Genomic DNA, 11,725 nt, shown 5'->3' on the forward strand with positions numbered 1-11,725 from the left:
TTCAAAGTATTGTATGGCGCTGTTACAGTTTATGGCGGTCATGTCTTGCCATCAAGTAACCGGCTTAATTATCAAATCATTCAGTTGTACATGCAAAATAATTTATACTAATCATAATCCTTATTTGCTTCGTCATAGTCGGATAAAAATACAGTCCTTTGCATCAAAGTACCTATTACATAACGCCTTTACAGTTGAATTGAGTAAAAAACTTGTTCCAACTACATTTGTAGTTAGGAACATGTTTCATCTAAATTTTGTCTCCTAAATATTCTGATTTCAGCAACTTTCGTAACGATATTACAGTTTTACGTTAACTACAAATGTCTTTATCAACGCGTTCATCATTGTATTAATTAGAAATCATTGAATAATTTTAGTTAGACGATCCAAACTAGTTTGTTAGTTTAAATTATTTCTTCAGATAGTAACAGCTGACCATGAGCGCCGGGAGGGGGGTGCAAGAGGGTGCACGTGCACCCCCCTGTCCATAAGAAATCACAATACAAATAACTGAATACAATAGGAACTATCGACCGCAGAGATTTTATTGTGGTTTAGCATATACAAATACCGTTTATTAAAAAAATACGTTATGTAGTACCTACTGTAGTTGTAGATTCAATTTGCACCTCCCTGAAAATAGTTGTGGCAGCAGTTATGCAGCTGACGGTGTGTATATAGTCCAACCAGGACAACCAAATGTACTGTCCGCCTTAAAAGTCCCTTGTGCGTCTCCTTGCAGAATTGTGTCTTTATATCATTTGTTCAGTTGGACAGAAGTACATCCAAGGGTTGTCTGGAAGAAATCGCTTTTAGGGATATGACCGCCCATTGTGTAACCATGTCTTCTATTTGTTTTCTTCTACGTTTTTCTGTTTTACTGGTTGTGCAATAAAGATTTCTATTATTATGGTCAATTCTCTTTATTTTAAAGGTTTTTTACATATATATTTTTAAAAAAAACATAATAAAATTTATGACCCTCCGATGGCGAAGCTCAAGACCCAGGCCACCGGCGGTTAGGGATTCAAAGATTATTATTATTGTTCAATTAAATGTTTGTTTTGTTACGGTGGTCATGCACAAAGATAAGGAGGACATCCACGGACATCGGCGGGAGCATTCCCCGTACGACCACGCGATGCCCGACGGAGAAATGTTCCTGCAGGTTAGTATTCACTAAAATACATTAATTCACGCTTGTCTACGAAGGGTATTCGTTAATGTATCCTTTTTATTGCTATGTTACGAGCTTGTCGTTCGGCTGATGGTAAGCGGTACTGCCCATAGACAGCAGAAACACCATCCAACACCTTACAAAGTATTGTTTGGTATTTCATTGTGCTCGTCATCCTAAGACAGGAGTCGAACTTGCTGTTCGACAAGGCATTTATATCCAAGACCTCAGGCTGCAACAAATTCTAATGAATTCTTCGTTAATTTATTATGTATTTTCCTTTCTCGTGCATGAATTTAAGAAGGAACGGTTTTGTTATTTAACAATAATGCTATCTAAATGTTCACTTTAAAATAATTTATACTAATATATAAAGGTGAATAGTTTGTCTCAATGCGGTAATGTCAGAAAGTGCTAAACCGATGATGATTTTTTCACTAATAGTAAGCGCATTACTCCTTAGTCCTATAGACTAATACTTCTCTCGTGAAAATATAAAACTGGACTTTTATCCCGAAAAACTTAGTTACACGGGCAGAGTCGCAAGCAAACCCTATTCTTTAGATAAAAGTTTCACGGCCACGAGAATATCTTATTTTAATCGTTTTGTAGCTTTTAAATGAAAGAAATTACTATTAACTCTTAAAACTTCAAGTCGTGTTAATGTAATTTGAAGGTTTGTATCATTGCTCTGTTTAAAACGAGACACTTACTAAGTGAGCAACTTGCTCGTCTCGTTATTATTATAAAAAGAGATAAAACTAGTTTTGAAGCCGTCAATGATCACTTTAAAAACAGCAGTGACGATAATTAAAAAATACAGTTACGTCAACAAGCGTTCCTATTATTAAAAAGGTTATTTTGTTTGCAATTAATTTGGAAATGATCAAATCTAAAATACCAAATGTCACCATTTCCTGGGACTGTATTTAATTTTGTAAGCACCGTATTGGTCAAAAGAAAAACAATGGAGGTGCTCACGGAATAAAAATATACATCGATATATATGTACTACGTACTAGATTTGACGTTCCGAACATTCACTGTGTTCAACTGAATTGAACTGTGATCCATTCAAACTGATTTTGGTATGATGTCAATATAGCTTGTGGCTGTGTACGGAGTGCGCTAATAATATAAAAACGCTAGTCTAAGTGCAACTTGGATGTGAATAAAAAATATTTGTGAAATAAGTAAAATTATATGTTATTTAAGTGAATAAATAGATTATGACAGTGACATTTTGGTGGCCATTTTGAACAAATAGTTTATATGGACGTTCGTGTCTATAGAATATACGTCAATGAAACTATATAAATATTTATTATCTATAAAAGTTAAATACCAATGTATAAATTCACTCATATTTTAAATTATTTGCCAATAAGAATATAATAAAAACAAATTCGTTTTTAAATCGTATAACAGTTAAAAAAGTATTAAGCGATGTTCAAACTGCAGTGAGTGTAAAAGATAGCAAAAACACATTTTCGCATGAATAATAATAGTATGGATGTACAGTTAAACGATGAATATATGAATTGTCCGCGTATAAATCAATAGCAACTAGCCAAGCCATAAATAAATGCCTTCTGACTGTACTCGAATGCGTTTTTGAATTGCCGGTTTCCAATGTTCCGTACGATAACCTACAAAAATAAAATTGTGAAATCAAGATTTTCTTATCTTTTTCTGACAAACGTCATATTGATAAAATGACATTTTTTATTGAATAAACAATATTTAGATCAACGAAAAATCCCTTTACAATTTATATAAACTCTATAACAATAAGAAAATTGTGATATTATTACTCATTATTATGATAAAGTTTTGCATCGGCATAACATATTTTATGTAATCGGTCCCAAAAAAATCTTTGTATGTTTTCTAACTCATAAAAATACCTTCATACATCCGTCAATGAACCCTGAACGTCTCAAACAATGTACAACTGCTCCAAAACAATATATCAGCGGCAAAGTAACTCGTTACCTTGTCACCGAAGGGAGCCTTAGTTGCGTCCATATTGAGAAAAAAAAACTTTATTTTAATTGCATACATGTAATAAACATAATTATATTGGTTTATAATTTTTATGGCTTTTTTATTCTATACCCATATTTATTAACGTTACATAATGGATAAGCGCACTAAAATATTGGCTACAAATGTAGATATTTTGTGTCTTTTTGTTCAATTTTAAAATGTTGATAGGTCGCGTAGTGTTTTTGTGACGTTTATGAGTTATTTGACAAAAGATATTATTTCACTGACTTACTATTACAAGGTCCTATGTTATTTTTACTTATGTTGCAAAAATTAAATTAAAAATGTTCATGGTAAAAAATTAGAAAAAGGCATTCATGATGGAACCGTGTTCTCCATCTTTATTTATCTTTCGGGATTATTGGAAATTTTAATACAGAAAGAATTTATAATTCATAAAAATCGTGTGATATAATAAATTCAATTTGCATATCAAAAATAACATAGAACCTTGTAATAGTGAGCCAGCAATATTATATACATATTATCCCTGTATACAATAAAACTTATGTTTAATTCATCTATTACGACATGTATTTTGATTCATATAAAAAAAATAACAAAAAACAAACTTAAAATAATTTTACATAGCAGCTATATACAGATTACCAATTTTGGAATCAGCTAGCCTATCACCATATCCAATCCCAGACTCTGGGAATATATTGCGCAGAAAATCTCAAGTCATCTTCTTGTAATAAGCAGTTGTCCTTGTGTTCCAGGCACTCAACGGTTTCCTGATGATCCTCACGTGCGAGGGTGAAGTGTTCTTCGCCACGCACTCCATCGAAACTACTTAGGCTTCCATCAGGTAAGTAAGACTTCTTATATTCACAACTGGTCTACGGATCTTCGTGTCTCAGTTCAAAACGTTCCAACACTTATCCCGTTTATACAATAAAAACAATATTTATTTCTAACTTTACCAATAAGTTCCAAATCATAAGACTCCCTTTATGTCGACTTAATATTGATATTCCGCAACATAATAACACCTACAATACAATATACATAACACTTCGTACATAAACACAAACAAAGAACACTAACGAACCACGCACTAATCTATTCCATCGACCACAAAAATGGCGACAGTTTTTCTCGTATAAAAACAACATTAAACTTATTAATTGCCGAGCAGAGCCAAGATACGATCGGCATAGATGTATTTTAATTACAATAATAAAGAACTATAAAAATAATAATTAAATTGTGTTAAGAGTTGAAAATGCTTTGTTTTATGCTATGTTATCGGTGGTGGTATTTATCGCAGCCCATTTTCGGTGGCATTATTTTGGGGTTCTGTGAACTATTCAAATTGGGAAATGATATACTCAAAAATCGTTCTTTGATTTTGAACAGAAAAATATTCGAAGGTTGTAAAGTGTTTAACATAGATCTCAAAATTACGGGTCCTTCGTATACTAACAAGTGAAAAAACACAACACAAGGAGAGCGTTTTAAACATTCTAAACTTTGTAAATATTATAGTTCAACAGAAATCTTTGACTTTTTGAAATACTGAATCAAAAAAAAATAAAAACAAAAAAGAAAATACTATCAGTCATATAAACTTAACATAACCTCAAAATAAATTTTACTCTTAAAATATATCACCGTTTTCTTCCAGTTATATCAGCATTGGTAATAAATACATTTCACTTGAAAACAGAATATTCTAAAATAAAAACCTCCAACTTTTGCCTCATTCGTTTATCACCTCTGAAATATTTATTTAACCTTTTCATTTTATTTAAACAATTAAATTTAATCAGCTTTATAGCCACGGAATCGTAACATTAAAGTACGCTCGTTACTGCGCGGCAAATAAAGTCCCCAATGAGTTATTGCTATCAGGTGAAACCCCAATTTCGCCTCAATTTCTCCCCATGCTATAAAACTTTCAGTCAGTATAAATATTTCGAACCCCCGCGCTTTTGGTCACCTGAACGCCAAAGATTAAAAGTGTAGAGTGGATAGATTAGATTATACTCGGATGTGGAATATATATAATAATAATATCAGCCCTGTATTATATACTTGCTCACTGCTGAGCACGGGCCTCCTCTACTACTGAGAGGGATTAGGCATTTGTCCACCACACTGGCCTAGTGCGGATTAGTAGACTTCACTCACCTTCGGAATTCCTATCGAAAACTTCTTAGATGTGCAGGTTTCCTCACGCTGTTTTTCTTCATCGTTAAAGCGAACGATAAATACACAAAGAAATACACACATGATTGAATGTGGAATATATATTAAACAATAATACCTACCTCTCACCCGCCTACTTCCTCCTTCCTAATCCCCATCTCTCCTATTCCAAGGTTTTTGAGGTGAAGATTTGAGTAGACTTGAGACCTCACAGAGTTATAACGAATATATTTTCATTTCGCAATGAAAGCGCATTTTGGTTTGATTTGACAAGCCTGCTATATGCCTCCAAATGCAATCAAAATAACCAACTTATTCTATACGAGTCAATTTTAAAATTAAGCATCACTTTGTAAATACAATGTCTCCAATTTAGGGGTAATGAGCGCACGCATGCGCCGAAGCCTATCATCACCTCAAATGACATAAGTCGCAATATGTGACGGATTTTGATAGCTGACTTTTGTTTATGTAACAGCGCCGACTTAGCTGTGATCAAGCTCTTAAGTAACATCTTAAGCTTGATTTATTAAATAGTTCAATACATTATATCTACTTGAAATTTTACTCAGTGAGATTGATTTATTAGTGGGGTCCTAGATCTCTTGTCTCTTAATAATAATATAATAATATCAGCCCTGTATTATATACTTGCCCACTGCTGAGCACGGGCCTCCTCTACTACTGAGGAATTAGGTCTTAGTCCACCACGCTGGCCTAGTGCCGGTTTGGTAGACTTCTTGTCTCTTAAAGGATACATTATATTAGGCACTAATAACTCGATGAAGTCTATGACCTCCAAAAAACAATACACTCAGAGGGTAGGTTTGTATCAAATCGATTAGAAAAGCATTAAAAGCCCTATATAACAAAAAATTTGGTTATATACTGTTCCAAACTCGACCGTCGTATTAACGAAGTATTCATAATTTTTGTAGTGAAACTTCTTTGAATCATTGTGATGTGAAACTTGATGAAACGAAAATACGTCACGATAAAGAAACAAACATATAAATGTATAGGATTAAGTCGACGAGAGATGGAGATAGAACAATTTACACAGTATTTTATATTCGGTCTCATCTTTGTACCACGCTTTTTATTTTTCTGCACTTCTCTATATAAACTTTACTTATACCAAATCTCACACTCCTGCGCACAGTGCTTAAATGGGAGTACAAAGTACTTGACCTCATAATACGCATACAGATAAAACAAGACTCTGTCAAAGCGAATTATAAGACAGCTGAGAAATTATTGCAGTGTGAAGGTTTAGTTAGAGACGAACGAAGTGTTAGGATCGGGCTAAGATTCCAATTGCACGCAAAAAGTATGTTTTGGAAATGAATAATCTCACAAACAGTGCTTATGGTAGGAATCGAACTCAGAACTACAGCGCGTAGGTCCAACATCGTTTGATTCTAACGTTTAATTATGACAATGATTTTTGTACTCCCAGATACCTGATGTTTTTGACACTGTAAAAAATACTATAATAATACATATTAAAAACAGACAAATACAATTTAAAAACAAAGTCAGCCACTTTTACAGCAAAAAAACTCAAAAACACGTCAAAAATATTTTAAAAAGTATTTTTAATAATCATTTTAAAAAAATACATTTAACGTCCCATTTAAAACAACAATTAAATTCTAAGTACGGCTATAATCGGCTTCCATTACGCGATGCAGATCGCCCGGTGCCCACCAGGTGTCTATCGATCCCGCTACCCCACGAGGGGCTGAGCTCACAATTAGGCATATATGACTCACGTACCAACGGGAATATTAAATAGATATTCATAAAAAAATATGAAGTTCGAAAATCAAATGGGTATTAAAATAGAAATGTCTTAGGATGGCGAGCGCAGTGGAATACTAAACAATAATTTGTAATTCAAAGTGTAGGATAGTGTTCATATTGTTTATGGGCGGTTATGTCGCTTACCATCAGGAGAGCGGCAAGCTCGTCTCGTCATTCAAAGAAATAAATAAAAATGTAGGTAATGAGTGCCTCGGTGGCATAGTTATACCCACGTGGCACGAGTACGAATATGCGCTAAGGTCTTGGGTTTCGAATCACTTGCACACTATATCTCCTGCGGACCTGGTTAATCTCCATTGACATTAGCCGCCGTGGCCGGAATTCGGCTAGAAGGGATTTACTCGGTATTGCTCGAGGCTTTGCTCTTTTGAAAGGCCTTTCCGCTAAAAAGGCCCTAAACACTGTAGCGATTAACAGCGTGTGACGTCTATGATGCCATCTTTTTAAAATATCCCATTATGTTCCATGGGAACAAACTACCGGGATAAAAGTAGCCTGTGTGTTAATCCCGGTTTATCCGTGTGTTAAATTTCACCTAAATTCCAGCTGTTTCTGTGTTTACTTCTAATAAACATTGAAACATTTTGACAAACTTTCACATTTTTATTATTATTAAGATACGGTAAATGAAATATCAGAAATAAATATAAAGATTTATTACCTACCAAATGAAGGTAATCAGTTTAATATTATAATACAAGTAACAGTAAATACTGATGGCAGGCCTCCTAACTGCCTAAAAATAAGACCCACACTCTAAAACACCGAATTTTCCCGCAAATCATCTATTAAAATTTTTCGGTAAAATAAATTTGAGTGACAACCCTAACAATTTGGCAAATGAGGGCTGTCGCGTTCCTGGCAATTAGAAGTTTGGGTTATGAGACATGAGTCATTTGCGAAATTTTAATTGTCTTTACAATGTTTAAAAATTGGGGGAACCGCGTTTAATTATTAAAATATACTGATTGACTCATTTATTAACGAAACAATGTCAGAATAAATAAAAAGTAATTAATAACCATAACAGTAAAAGGGGTTATTATTTACTGAGTTGGTATGTCGAGTAGGTTTTCTTTCTTTCTATCTACCACTTTACCTATTTGTGATGGAAAGTAACAGAGTTCAATGTGCTATTTCATCAGAAGGACATTGTAGCCTTTTTAAAAACATGACATTATGAAATTTACAATCTGATATCTCAATATATAATAATATCAACCCTGTATACTGTGCCATTGCCGGGCACGGGCCTCCTCTACTACTGAGAGGGTTTAGGCCTTAGACTACGACGCTGGCGCAGTACGGACAGACTTCACATACTTTCGAAATTCTAATAGAGAACTTCCTAGGTATGCAGGTTTCCTCATGATGTTTTCCTTCACCGTTAAAGCAAGCGATATCTCAAAAATCAACATGACATTACTGAAGTAATTGACTAATAAAATGTCTAGTTAATATCACTAAGGTTTTTTGACAAATATAGTACCTAAATAAAATACTTTATTTGTCACGTAAGCGAACAAAGTTGCACTTATGATACGTCAAAACAATATATAAGAATACTCACTATTATTGCTAAATTACATGTAAGTCAATTATATAACTATAGTCCTTTTAATGTTTGCCATCATGCGTGCAATCTCATCATTATTAATACAAAAAACCATAAGTAATAAAATCAAGCTTTAAAAATGAAGTATAAAAATATTACAATATTATTCGAATAGCCCAACCATTATCAAAGGCTGCATAAATACACGAATGATTTAAAAAACAAATTTTCCTATAAAACGCTGTACCCATCAATCAGACGTTCCGAGTAACATAGGTGCCAGGCAACAGTCACCCCTCGCCGAAACAAAAACCAATTACACAACAAATCATCTTCTGACGTTTATGCCATCGCAATATGTTTTGGTTCACTGTGCCACCCTATATTAGGGTTGTGCGGTTATCGAGTTTGTGGATTACGTCATTATTTATATAAAGCTGGTAGACTTTGCATAAAGTTTTTTTATTGCTGCCCAAGGCAGACGAGCTGACAGCCCACCTGATGGTAAATGGTTACCGTTGCCTATGAAACCAATTTTAATTATCAAGTAAATAAAGATGCCCAACTTGCTCAGTTTCTCGCGTGGTTGAACTAGATTATGAATTTAAGGCAGTCCATGACAAAGATGAATGTAAAAATATTTGTAAAATAACAATAATTTTAGACATTATTATTTGAAAAAAAAATCAATTTAAATTCATGATATTTTTGACACTTTTTTGGTACTAAGCATAGAACTATAAATGGAATGTATACATCTAAAGATACTGTGAATCCTTGCAAAAAAAGTCTCGGCTACACCTTCATCACATACAATTATCTATAAAAAAACTAATTATACTTATATATCTTATCGATAAAACTCTTATTTCCCGTCCGTATTTCGCCTCCCTACTTTCCATTTAAATTTGTAAGTAGGGTCCCGAAAGTTGTACATCGCACCATTGATTATCAATTTGTTTTGTGCTTGCGTTTCTGCATTATCAACACTGTTTACACGGTTTTTTATTTTGTTATGCTTGGAATCATTAATATTATCAATTTTGGACTCTATTCTTGTATCATTAAGGTTGTTATAAGTTTTTTTAGCGTTCGAAATGAACACGTCAATCTTGGTTACAGATGATAGGTTAATGAACGGGGTCTAATCGATTTTAGGGTCTCTCTGTGGTTTATTGATTTACGATTCGTTTGTGACTTGCTCTTTTTCTTTGGCTTTTTCTTGTTTAATTGAATGTGGTTAGATGGTTATTAATGGGGCTTTAATGAGTTATATGTCTTCATTAAAAACTAGAATATTGTTAGGTTTTAATTTTGTTAATCTATTAAATTGGTATATCTTTATTCTTGGCTTCAAAATCCTGGATATTGTCTCGTATAAAAAAATTCTTTAGTTTGATTTTTTTCTTTTCTTATAAAATGTAGACATATCTTGTAAAATATAAACGATCCATATAAACGCATCTTAGCATCCAGATAGATATCTAAAACCTAAAATTTCACATTGGTAGATATGTTCTTAGTAATAATTTTATTACATTTGAGATAAACCAATTAATAACAACCTGCAAATTATTTATGTATGTTCATAATAGTTTCAATAGTTCGATCTGGAAATCTTTGGGGAGGCCATGTTCAGCAGTGGACATGCTGCGGCTGATGATGATGATGAAAATAACAGTTTCTAAGATCGCGAACAAAAACCTTTCTAACGTAATATCCCAAGTGGACAATTGATATTTCCAACTCCTCCCTATCTTTCTATTTCATTAATTTCATTGCGGGATAATAACATATTAGTTTTCCCTAAGACTTGCCGAGCTTCACTGCTCAGTGTCATATAATGCGTGCCACTGCTGATCCTGGCTTACAGGAGTTGTAGTGGTGGGTGTGAGAAACAGGAAAGTCTATATTGTAATATCCCACATTCAATCCAACTCTATATCTTCCAGTCAGACATCGTCCATCAGTCAGTATACGAGCTGGTGCATTCTGAAGATCGCGAGGAGTTGCAGCGCCAGATCCTGTGGAACTCGTTCCTGCCGCCAGAAGTCAGTAACCTGAGCCTGCAGGATGTCTTGCGGCCGGAGCGAGCGCACCTACTGGAGCGGAGCTTCACTGTTAGGTTCAGATGCTTGCTGGATAACACTTCAGGGTTTTTGGTAAGTTCTTAGTAAAAATGTCTTCCTTGAAGAGTTGATGATATTAGATAATCCAAATATCTGTAAAAACTACGCTTAATTCTTTCTGCAAATATGATTGAACAAATTTGTTTGGCTAACAATAATTAAATGGGATAAGAACAAAAAATCTAGGAAAACAGTCAGGAAAAGGCAAATGAGAAATAAAGAAACAATTTATATAAGCCGGCTATAAATTGCTATAGCTAAAATTTTAGTATAGCCACATGCTGATTAAAGTCCAGAAAGAAGACTCACCAAATTTATACTAATTATATGACTCATTTACATTATATAATTGTCTACTTCACAATATAAAATCATATAGTATTCTAAGTATAACTGTCAGAACTCTCGAAACTTCTACCATTCCTGTATAATAAACTCAGACTCTCCCCAGCGACTTGACATCCGAGGCCGCATCAAAGATCCTCCACGGGCAGAATAAGAAGACCGAGGAACCTCCCTTAGCGTTGTTCGCGATCTGCGCGCCCTTCGGACCTCCGAGCCTCCTCGAAATCCCTCAGAAGGAGGTCATGTTCAGAGCAAACACAAACTCGATCTCTCTCTAGTCTCCATGGACCAAAGGTAAGGGATATTCGATAATTATGAATGAAATATTAAGTGCTGAAAAAAGGTTTAATCCTTACGCGATTTAAATCGCCCAAAATCGGTTAACTGGAAGCATTACTAAAATATTCTAGGACCAATAGGTTTTTGGATAAACTGATGACGTGTTCTAATATGATTTTTCATTTGATCTAACATCGAATCAAACAA

Source organism: Manduca sexta, chromosome 6 (assembly GCF_014839805.1).
Source record: "Manduca sexta isolate Smith_Timp_Sample1 chromosome 6, JHU_Msex_v1.0, whole genome shotgun sequence".
NCBI lineage: Eukaryota > Metazoa > Arthropoda > Insecta > Lepidoptera > Sphingidae > Manduca > Manduca sexta.